Source organism: Gopherus evgoodei, chromosome 12, assembly GCF_007399415.2.
Source record: "Gopherus evgoodei ecotype Sinaloan lineage chromosome 12, rGopEvg1_v1.p, whole genome shotgun sequence".
In the NCBI taxonomy this organism is placed as follows: domain Eukaryota; kingdom Metazoa; phylum Chordata; order Testudines; family Testudinidae; genus Gopherus; species Gopherus evgoodei.
Genome location: NC_044333.1, coordinates 19,766,409 through 19,779,116, shown reverse-complemented (window position 1 = coordinate 19,779,116; position 12,708 = coordinate 19,766,409). Strand labels below are relative to the sequence as shown.

General features: G+C 42.5%; 1 protein-coding gene across 1 annotated transcript in view; it reads right to left on the bottom strand.

The window, feature by feature from the left end:
* Nucleotides 1-12,708, bottom strand: part of VPS35 (VPS35 retromer complex component) — a 45,093-nt gene that overhangs the window by 31,296 nt on the left and 1,089 nt on the right. The window lies entirely within an intron of this gene.

The window sequence follows — 12,708 nt, the reverse complement described above, 5'->3', positions numbered from 1 at the left end:
AATTTTCCTCAGGTCAGACTGGCAAACACCCTGAGGCAGTTCACCATTCCCACAGCATGGGGAACACTGAACTTGCAGGTTTAAACTAGTGTAAATGGTGGATTCTCTGTAACTTGAAATCTTTAAATCATGATTTGAGGACTTCAGTAACTTAGCCAGAGGTTGGGGGTTTATTACAAGGGGCGGGAGGGAGAGAACGTTATGATTCTGTTGCCTGCAATGTGCTGGGCAAACTAAATGATCATAATGGTTCCTTGTGACCTTAAAATCTATAAGCATAGATAGCAGCCTACTCCGACAAAAGGGGTTTTTCTTTTTATGTAGGGACACTACCTTCCCGAGCAAAGTTAGCTGTGTTGATGGAAGCATAACTATATTAGTCAGTGGCATGGTTTTTTCAGCAGATATAACAATGCCAATACAGTGTAACTTACAGGCCTCTGAATGAACCCCTGGAAGTTTTACCTTCTTCACACGTCCACATATTTGAGAAGCAGTCATTACAGAGACGAGATAGTAATAGAGAGCTCTATGGCTGAGTGACACCACCTCACCTCCAAGTCACCCTCCAAAAAGGAACGTGTGGTTTTGGCTGCATTTGGTACACTCTAAATTGTGACATCCATTCTTTTCCAGCCATAGGCTTTTTTACAGGTAGCAGACAGGTGATCTACTTGTGAGAGATGGGAAATAACCTCACATGAGTTTGTTTGCTTTTAAAAGAAAACTGGACAGCTCAAGTGGTACAAAAGATTTTCAACTTTGCCCCACCAGAAGACACTTCAGGATTATGTCATTACATATAATGCACGAATGAACAGCTCTTTTTTCCCTGTCAGGAATTCAAGTTTTCTCCACGACATGATATTGCCTATGCAACTAGGAACCTACAGGCAGTCCTATCCTGTTCTGTAATGATCACTTTTCCAAAACACATTACAATACAACTTGCCTAGAGAACAACTTCAAGTGAACTCCAGCTCTGCCTCTCTCCTCCCTCCACTGCAGGAGAGGGATTTTGCATCAAGGATGATGAGTAGAATACAAGTTTCTATGGAGACGCTTCCTTCAGAAGAAGTGAAGCCACTCATAGACAGACGCAGCTGCAGCCTCTCTCATACGCCTCATTCAAGGTACAAGTTAGTCATATTTCCAGAAAGGAAAGAAGGGATCCCAAGATGTTTGTTGCCACATTAAAACAGGTGTTCAGCATAATCTTACAGCTACAGGAACGTACCCTTATTCACCTTGTTCCAAGCTGGACTCACTTTTACAGGGGAAGAGCTTTAGATCATGTAAGGCCATTTTTGGAAGCAATACAGTAGGGAAGGAGCACTATGGGCAGCTGTAGTGAGAACATCCACCCACTTTGCTTCTCTACAGCAAAGCCACTGGATATGATGGAAACAAGTTTAACGCCCACCCAGGCTCAGCAGGGACCTGCATGAAACATTTGGCCAGAATAAAGCATGGAGAGGCTATTGGCTGCACCACCACTGCCAGGCAGAGAACATTCAGAGGCAACAGAGTACAGCTGCTTCCCTCCCCAGAGCATTAAGAACAAAGTCCCATTCAAAACCGTAACATTTATCTTTGTGCAGAATTACAAGTTACTGGTAAACTTTGCTATCCAAGTACCTGATGGCTCTAACTGGGGCAAATATTAGAGAAGCATAACACTAACAGATCACAAGTGCAGTACACATTTGCAGACAGTGAACATGTCCTCAGTAAGTGGCCGTAAAAATATGTCTTTCTTGTGTTCTATGACTTCTGCTCCCCTGCTTCACAGCTTTTCACCTTGATGAATCCAGCAAGCTTCAGCTCAGAACAAATTTGGTTCCTTCTCATTGATTTAGATGTCAGACAGCTTTCAGAGCCCGTCACTGTTTCAGCAGAGAACAAAAATCTTTTTACTGATACCAAGACTAATGGGATCATGACACATCCATGGAGATGCTACAAGTCGCTGTATCAGTAGCACGCAGCTTGGATGACAGACTTAAATATTAGGTACAATATAATGAGCATATCCAGACAAAGGAGACAGAGATACAAGTACTCCCTAACCCTACTCCAAATACAATCTCCTTCGTTATTTGCCAGGTTAACATCTCATTTATTGTATCACATTTTCTGCCCATATACTAAGATTTTTAGTCTTCTACGTTGAGGCTTTGTACATTAACACTGATCTTATATTAGTAGCTATAAATATTAGTATCAACTGCACCTTCACTTCTGAACTAGTAGAACAGGGAGATGGTCACCTATCCAAACACAGAAGAATAACCGCAGTAAACTCAAATAATCAGATTTAAGAGTAAATATTTGATGCCATTGCAATTTAATACTAACATTATAATTCTATTGATTCTTTATTCCGTATGAGTACATCCAAGTTAATGTTTATTTTAAAAAATGGATGTGGTGCAAATTACTCCCCAGCACAGTCAAGTCACTACCACTATTCAACCTATAATGTCATCAAAATTAACTTAGAGTCAGATATCCCCATCACATTTTATGCCCATTCCCAATTACATCTCTGAAGGACAGAGATCATTCCCCAGGGCATAGTGCAGTCTCCAGGATTAAAGATAATAAAGTAGTAATAAAAAGTGCACTAAAGACAGACACTTCATTAGTATGATTAACACATAAGTCTTGTCCATGCTGGGAGAAGAATTGTACTAGCTATCACTATGTTTAAATATGGGACAGTACAATGGTATAGTGCAGCAGGAGGTCAGTGCTAAGAGATCACAGAAATATAGGGCTGGAAGGGACCTGGAGAAGTCATTGATTTCCAAGATGTAATTTCAGCCTGGTCAGGAACTTGGTGTGGTCCTGGGAAAGGCGAGTTCCCATTTTTAAAATGACGATAATACTACCTCAGAGGGACAGGACTTGAAGTACATGACATATGATAGTAGTGAGAGACTACTTACCAGGCAAAAGTATAAAATACAAGGGAAGAACCTCTATCAAAGGAATCCAGGAACAACATCCTGACAACAAGCCCAGCCCTACTGGCCATCCTCAAAAGCTGGGAAGGAGGAAGATTCCTAGCAGAGTATTCAACCACACACCCTTGTCTATACTACAACAGTTCCCAGCTAGGATGCTAGATACACATGAGGCTCCATTCTCATTCCCTTCATATACTAGAAGGAACGAGAGCTTTTCGTCATTTCTCCAGCCTCCAGAGGATCCTGGCTTCTACAGCAAATAAAAGAAAAAGACAGTCTCCTCTGTTCTACTCCTTCTCCACTACCCATCTCCCTTTGGGGGGTTTGCCTCCCAGTAACCCCACAGCCTACTTCTGACAGTCACTAGCTTTCCACAAACAGCAGTAGACAATGGAGATTCCCAGGATTCTTTATAGCATCACTGAGTTCCACAATGTTCTTGCCCGCAACATAAGTCAGCATTAATTTCATTCAGCTACTGCTTAGTAAAGCTATAAGCAACATCCAGAGCCTGGGAACTCTCTCTATAGACTCAGGAAGACAACACTATATTGAAAGCTGTCTTTGCAATAGTAAGGGCTAGCTAGAATCCATTTTCTTAAATCAATAGCAAAAGTTCTGCAGAAGGTAATGATGTGCACCAGGTCAAGTTCTAACATTATAGTGGACCACAAGCTAAATATGTGTCAGTGTGATACTGTTGCAAAAAAAGCAAACATGATTCTGGGATGCATTAATAGGTGTGTTGTGAGCAAGACACAAGAAGTCATTCTTCCGCTCTACTCTGCGCTGGTTAGGCCTCAACTGGAATATTGTGTCCAGTTCTGGGCACTGCATTTCAAGAAAGATGTGGAGAAACTGAAGAGGGTCCAGAGAAGAGCAACAAGAATGATTAAAGGTCTTGAGAACATGACCTATGAAGGAAGGCTGAAAGAACTGGGGTTTGTTTAGTTTGGAAAAGAAAAGACTAAGAGGGGACATGATAGCAGTTTTCAGGTATCTAAAAGGGTGTCATCAGGAGGAGGGAGACAGCTTGTTCATCTTAGCCTCTAAGGATAGAACAAGAAGCAATGGGCTTAAACTGCAGCAAGCGAGGTTTAGGCTGGACATTAGGAAAAAGTTCCTAACTGTCAGGGTGGTTAAACACTGGAATAAACTGCCTAGGGAGGTTGTGGAATCTCCATCTCTGGAGACATTTAAGAGTAGATTAGATAAATGTCTATCAGGGATGGTCTAGACAGTATTTGGTCCTGCCATGAGGGCAGGGGACTGGACTCAATGACCTCTCAAGGTCCCTACAATCTATAAAGTTCCTACTCATACAAGGCAGGGGGATTTCTTCAAGCACTGTTCTACCATGAGACCTGCATAGAGCTACACATTTCAAAAGCTCTAATTTATGTGGTGCTCACTGTCACAGTAACTGACCACCTGGCAAATCTGAATTTTTTTCACAGTATCCTTGTACCTTAGAAAGTATTAGCCACATTTTACAGATAAGGCACCAACACAAATTGTCACATGCCTACACACATACAAACAAAAAAATCTGTGAGAGGTGGGAATCCTTTGAGTATAAACTATGGAACCTGATGACACCACAACATGAACTGCTCTACTGCTAATCATCTTCACAGTTGAAACAAAAATTTTCTGTTTTTCAGGTTTGAAAAAAAGAGCTCTGTTCAAGCTCGAAAGCTTGTCTCTCTTCACAGAAGTTGTCCAATAAAAGATAATACATCACGCCCCTTTTGTCCCTAATACCCTGACACCAACACAGCTACAACACTGCATACAATACAATTTTTAAACAGTCACAGTTTCAGAATTGCATATAACTTCCACTGTAGCTCTTCAAGACCAAAAAGTTAGTATATAAGCCCACTGAAGATAAATATTTTCTGTTTCCTTGCTATCACAGCTGGAAGAGTCCCTTGCTGCAGGTTTATTTTTTCCCTTTTCTTTTTAACTTCTGTATCACTTTTAAGTATTTATATTCATGTGGTCTATCTGAACAAGGTTTTTCTGTTTTCTTTTTTTAATTTTTAATACTAATTTTGGCCTGCGAATGAAAAGTTTAACTGTTCTAAAAACTAAGTGGTGAAGATACCAAGGTTCTTGTTACATCTAGAAGCCTAGATGGAATAGTGAGCAACTGGAGTCACTGACAATTAGAAAGTGTGTGGCTACTTAGCAGAATTGTCTATTATTCAACAAGCAGTAGGCAGAGTTGTCAACTAGTCGGGGACTTTGCTTGGAAGAAGCTTAAAGACTTCTGGAAGGTGGGCCAGGGCATCTGATGTGTTGTATAAAGCGTTCTCCAACTTTATCAGTTTTCAGCCTTCACAACCTGCATTCACTAAGGAAGCTCACCTAGTTCTCATTCAAGTTGTAGTATGTATGAAAGTTGCCGATGAAGCCTGCAAATGGGCAATATAGTATATTACTGGGTATCGGTGTATGAGAGTTTGACTCAATAACCTGAAAGTTTCAGGAAGTGGTAAGAAACAAGCAACTAAATGGATTTAAGTACTGAAAATAAATCATTCTTCCACAGCAAAATATAAACATTGTAAAGCATTAAAAAATGAGAAAGGATTCATGTTCATCTCAAACAGAAAACTGGATCCTTTCAGATTCTTCAACATCAAAAATAAGCTACTAAATGAAACTTTGTCTATTTGAAGATGAAGACCAGAACACTGATAAGAATTTGATGTTCCTGGAAGCAAGACATTTTCCAATGACATCAAAGTCCAGCTCCAGTAAGTCACTGTGCCACAATGCCAAGCAACAGAATCTCTTCAACATGGACTATATTGGAGAAACAAAAACAAAAAACAAAAAAAACCCCCCACACAACTCAGTGTGTCTCTCACACACAATAATGCCCTAAAAAAATAGAAAGGCAAAGACTTGGACTTGCCATGACAGTATAAAATAAGGTTGCAACTAACATCACCACCTTCCGTGCAGCATAATACCAGCAGTGTAATGAAAAGATGGAAGGAAGCACTTGGCCCTGAATACACTCTTGCAGACAGATTTGAATTTGCAGCTGTGCAGTCCATTACTTAATGCTCTAAGTGATGAAACAGAGAGAAAAATTGAAGGAATAAACCCAAAACCCAACCCCTCAAATAATTTGACATTGATGTAAAATGGTTAATTGAACACCAGAAGCGACTCTGTAACAGATACAACCATCTATATAGTGAAAAGTCTGTCCCTATGTTATGCTACTGCATTCAGCATATTAAAATAAAACTGCAGAATATTATGTCCAAGGTGTTGAAGATGGAGCACAGAATAGAATGTAAAGGAGGTCTTGGCTGTTTGTTCAGACAATAAACAAAAGATTATAAATTCTCTGACACAACTACCCAGAACTTTTGGCATATGAATATTCACCACATTACTTAAACCTCATCAAGAAAAGAATAGCATTGCACAGTCCCAGGACACACTAGAGAAGGATTTTTGAGTTTCTAGAATCATCAGGAAGCTGATTAGCTCAACAAAATAAGATTTATGCCTCAGGTTCCACAATATTTTGTGGAAGCCCCTAAAAGTGTGTTTATTTACATTTATATCCGGCTATCTTGTGTTGAAATCTACACTGAAATTTGCACTAAGCACCAAGACTGATCACAACACAGCAGTCATTTCACAAAAGCAATTGAAGGTGGCTTCAGATGGACTTGACAGATTACAAGATGAACACACCACTGTCAAGTGTGACTGAACATATGACTTCATAAATTAACAAAGTTTTGGATCACATAAAGACACAGTTCAGAGAAAATATGGAATCTTTCCATTAGTGTATATGATTGATCCCAAACACAAAAGCCATGTCAGTGGTCCCCAACCTTTTTCGTCTGGCACCCGCCGAAATTCAGCGGCAACGCCTCTAGATGACACTGTTTGTTGGTGGCAAGCAGCAGCATCCAGAGGCATTGCTGCCGAAATGCCGCTGGAGGCTCATCTGCCAGCCAGTACGCAAGCGCACTTAGACCCACAGGCACCACGTTGGGGACCCGTGCCATAGGTTGTCCCCAGACAAGGAAGAAGAGGAAGATACACGGCTAACAGAACATACATAATTCTGAGTTTCTTCCTTCTCTTTCACAGTTTAACATTGCAAAGGGGGATGTGCCACATTTTGTTGCATCAAAATGCTGGAAAATTATAGAAGTTTCTATACAGAGCAGCTGAATTCAGAATTACCAGTTTCTAAAAAGTCTTACATTTGAATAAGTTGGAGGAAGGAAAGTAACTGGTTGAGTGATAAAATTAAGTAAATTGGCTGAAGGATATCACCCTCTACAGGCAGATACAAAAGAATGGTAGGCTTGATTAGTTGGTAGACTGGGATGCTAATTATTTACTCCTGAGGAAATTCTGCACCACAGCACATGTGCAGAATTCATGTCTACTACAGATTTCTTTGCTTTCTTGCAGAAAAATGACTTTGACAGGGAAGCTGCAAGAGCAGCCATGCACCACTCCCTAGCAGAGCAGATACATCGTGTCACGCACCCGGAGCAGCCGGCAGAGAGAAATCACCACGGGGCTGATCTAGACTAGGCTGGGCAGGACTTCCTCTTTCCTTGCAAGGAGTGTCTGGGGCTGTGTCAGACCCATCCCCAGAAACCTTCCCCAGATGCAGGAAGTTCAGCATCCTCCTCTGCTTCCTGACCCCATGACTCCTCAACTGTGGGAGAAGGGGGCTGCTCCCCCTTCCACCCAAGCCCCATGCAGCTGGACCTTCCATATCCCGACACCCCTGCCAAGCCTCACCCAGTACATCCAGAACCCCTCTAGCCCTCAATACCCAAACCTCACCCCACTAAACCTCAAACCCTGCCTCCAGACCCCCACCCCTACACCCAGACCATCCTCCACTGAACTCCCTACACTCCCACTCCGAAGCCCCACTCCCTGCACCACGCTGAGCCCCACATCCAGACTCCCACTCTACCAAGTCTCACTACACCAGCACCCAGACACCCCCTGCTGAGCCCCCCTCACCCAGACCCCTCCACTGAGTCCCAACCACTTTCACCTGCAAGTCCCTGCAGAGTCTCATTGCCTCAGCACCTGGTAACTGCCCCACTCCCCACGAGCCTCTGTACATCCAGATCCCTCCACACCTAGACCCCCCCCACTGAGCTGCCTGTACCCAGATTGCCCCACACAGAATCCTCTCACTCCACACTTGGATTTCTCCTTCCTCACCACACCGAGCCCCTCCCACACTTGGATCCTGCCTGGTTGAGGCTGCCTGCCCCACAGCTGGTGCGTCTGGTACAGAGGAGCAGGGCCCAGAGTGTTTCTGGGGCAAGTCCATACCTTGTCCTATGTCAGGGTCGCGTGCAGCCTCACCGTGGAGTCTGGGTGCTGGGGGTGGGGGAGTTTGCAAGGTGATCTCCCACCTTCAGCAAGCCAGTAGCCCGTGCTCTCCACTGCCATGCTGGAACCTTTGCATTTATTTATTGACAAATAAAACTTGCAGAATTTTAAAATATTGTGCACAGCATTTTACATGTTTGGCACAGAATCCCCTCAGGAGTAAAAAATTGTTTTATTTACAGAACTACAACCTTTTCATTTTGGACAATATGTATCTTGCGTGAGGAATGGATTGTTAAAATGTGAATGATTTAGTACACGTCCAATGTTTAATTTAACAGGAAGAACATGGTCATCCCCATCACCATCTATTCCCAGTCTCCCCCATACCCTCATCCCCAGAAGAGGTATTTTTTCAAATGGGGGGGAGGGGAAGAATCACAACAGCCATAGCATAGATACAGATTTTAAAATGAAACACACACACACAAAAAAAGCTACTGCTCTGCACTTTCCATAAACTTAATATTTTAAAGTTTGTAAGATGAAAATTTCTCTTCTGAACAGACGGTAAAGTTCACAGATCTTTATAAAGTGCATAAGTTAAAAAAATGTAGTAAGTTGCTTTATTTTAAAGAAAAATATGCATCTGTGTAGCAGCTTTCAGCACTACACAAAATAAAAGGGTGAGGTCACACGTCCCCATAAAAATGGATTTGTAACGCCAATCTTTGTAAATCTTATTAACTTAGCATTACCTGGCTGGGCACGCAAGTCAGGAAATGGTAAAGTAGGGTTGCATGTGTAACTCCAACTTTGCTCCTTTTGAAGGCCTGGTCTACATCTAAAAACTTAGGTCAACCTACACCACTTGGGCATCTGGAAAACTTCATGCCCTGCCAGACACAGTTAGGTCCACCTAACCCCCAGAGCAGACGCAGCTAGGTCAATGGTTCTTCCATCGACGCAGCTTCTGCCTCTCTGGGAGAGGGGGGTGATTTACTAAGAGCAATGATCAACCCCTTCTGTCACTGTAGTAAGTGTCTACACTACAGCAGCATAGATGCAGCTGCAGTACCTGTGATGTAGACAAATCCTAATTAGGCATTTTCAGCTAGTCTCCAGATGATCAAGTACAAAACACATTTTTCTACAGCCTGACTAGATAGCTAAGTTCCCTGAAAGCTGTGAAGCCACGCAGCAGCCTTCTTAGTGCCGCGCAAGTGCTCAGGGAACCCGCCTGGGGAACTGTCACAGCAGGGGGTGAGGTGTCCTTCCCCCATCCCCAACCTAGCCTGCCCCTCCCCCCACAACTCTGCCCCGGCCAGGGTGCCTCAACCAGCCAGTTTGTGCCTACCTCAGCCTGAACCCAGCCACAGGCGAGGCGCCACTTCCTCAGTCTGAACCCAGCCCTTGACCGGACCTGCCCAAAGAGGGGCACTTATCCGGCAGCCCCAGCCCCAGAGCTGCTACAGCAGGGAGAGATGCCTCCCCCCCTCAACCCAGGTGCTGCTGCAGGGAAAGTGTGCTGGGGGGAGTCCTCTCTTTCTGCTGTAGCCCTGGAGCACCCTCCTGCACCCCAAGCCCCTCATCCCCACCCCATCCCAGAACCTGCACTCCCAGCCAGAGCCCTCAGCCCCTACACTCAACCCTCTGCTGCTGCGCAACATGCTCCTCCTAGCTTACAGGACCGTCAGCCTCTGCCTGCCTGCCTCACTGTCTCCAGTGCCAGTGGGCTGTGCCCGTGTGGGGTAAGGCCAGGGCACCTCCCAACTATAGTACTGTACTGTACGGCAAAAAAAATTCCCTGGAACCCAACCTCCTCCCCATTTACATTCATTCTCATGGGAAAATTTGATTCACTTAACATTGTTTCACTTAAAGTTGCATTTTTCAGGAACATAACTATAACATTAAGTGGGGAGTTACTGTAGTCCTTTTTTTGAACCCTGGTATAGTCCTGGCCTTCACAACATCCTCTGGCAAAGAGTTCCATAGGTTGACTGGGAATTGGGTGAAGAAATACTTCCTTTTGGTTGTTTTAAACCCACTGCCTATTAATTTCATTTGGTGACCCCTAGTTATTGTGTTATGAAAAGGGAGTAAATATCACTTCATTTACTTTTTCCACATCAGTCATGATTTTATAGACCTCTATCATATCCACTCTTAGTCATCTCTTTTCCAAGCTGAAAAGCACCAGCCTTAATAATCTCTCCTCATACAGAAGCCGTTCCATACACCTAATCATTTTTGCTGCCCTTTTCTGAACCTTTACCAATTCCAGTATATCTTTCTTGAGATGGGATGACCACATCTGCATGCAGTATTCAAGATGTGGGCATACCATACATTTATATAGAGGCAATATGGTATTTTCTATTTTATTATCCATCCCTTTCATAATAATGCCCAACATTCTGTTTGCTTTTTTGACTGCTGCTGCACATTGATTAGATGTTTTCAGAGAACTATCCACAATGACTCCAAGATCTCTTTCTTGAGTGGTAACAGCTAATTTAGACCTCATCATTTTATATGTATAGTTGGGATTATGTTTTCCAATGTGCATTACTGTGCATTTATCATCAACGCTGAATTTCATCTGCCATTGTGTTGCCCAGTCACCAAGTTTTGAGAGATCCTTTTTTAGCTCTTCGCAGTCTGCCTGGGACTTAACTATCTTGAGTAGTTTTGTATCATCTGCAAATTTTGCCACCTCACTGTTAACCCCTTTTTTCCACCTCATTTATGAATGTGTTGAATAGGACTGGTCCCAGTACAGACTTCTGGGGGACACCACTATTTATCTCTCTGCATTCTAAAAACTGACCATTTATTCCTACCCATTGTTTCCTATCTTTTAACCAGTTACCAAGCCATGAGAGGACCTTTCCTCTTATCCCATGAGAGCTTACTTTGCTTAAGAGCCTTTGGTGAGGGACCTTAGATGACGTGTAAGAACAATTTGCAGTGTACTCAAACTTTAGCAGACTGTTTGGCATAAGTGGACTAGTAGAAAGTATAATGAATTACTGAATGGTCCAGAGAAGGTAGATCAGGGACTTCAGCTTTCTCTCATAACATAAGAGCAACAATTCAATGAGGGAAATCAAAACCAGTATAAAGAAATACTTTTTTCACACATGTAATTAAATTGTGGCGTTCGCTGCCACAGGAAGTCATGGACACCAAGAAGTTAACAAGATTCAAAAGGGATTCGCCATTTGTTGGAATATCAAGAATATCCAGAGTTAATATAAATTTATTGAAGAGATATTAAACCTTATACATCAAGGCTTAAGCCACTGGTTCTCAACTTATTTATCACTGTGGGCCGCATCCACTACTACCTGTATGGCCCTAAGGATGTGACATGGGTCACAGCTCTGGGCAAACTGGGCCACAGGTTGAGAACCACTGGTTTAAGCCAATCTCTATTAGGAACCTTAAAGGAGAGAAGATTATCTCTATATGCTCACTGTAGAGTTCTTACACCTTTCTCTGAAGCCTCTGGTGTTATGTGGCCACTATTAAAGATAGGATACTTGACTGGATGAACATCAGATCTGACATAGCATGACATTTCTTAGGTACTACATATATAGCAAAGGTTGTAAAAAGTTATGTGATCATTTAGTTAATGACTACCACAAATGTATTTGTAGAAGGACAGAGATAAGGCTACACACTGAACTTTTATATTGTCATTGCCTGACTTGAATGCATAGCCACACAACCTTAGCATGTTTCAAATGAAATGTCCCCACATACCTTGATAGATTTGCAATAGGGAGTCCCTGCCCTGCACATCTTGGGAAGTCTTTGGGAGTCCTTTTTCTCCTGCAAAGTTTCAGAGCTATGCAGTTTTTACTTTACAAGATGTGCAGCGAATAAGACAAGATCTTTGTCTCATTCACCGCACACTATCACTAGTTTTTTCATTCCATAGCTAAGTTAGTCAACACCTGAATGTTCAGTGCTGCCTTCCTAACTATACACATTACAAGCTTAGCAATAATACACAATGCAAAAGATACTGAGCATACACAATTTTAAGCACATCACAACTTTCAAGTCAAAACTTTTAAGTATTCCACTCAAAATAAGACACTACCCAATGAGTGCTATCTCCATGCCAAATTTCAGGTTTGTCTCCCCAGCCATTTCAACAGTAGGGTTGTTCAAAAACAAGAACAAACCTATCAAAATATTTTCAATATCCATGAGCTCCATTTAGTGAACTGTTTTTGTTCAAACTACCCAAAAGAAAATTCAATTTTAGTCACAGAGACTCAGATTGGAAGTGATCAGCCTGAAAGATGAAAGCTATGGAATGTTATGAGTGGCTGTAGCCAGCACATTCGAATGGGGACACTAA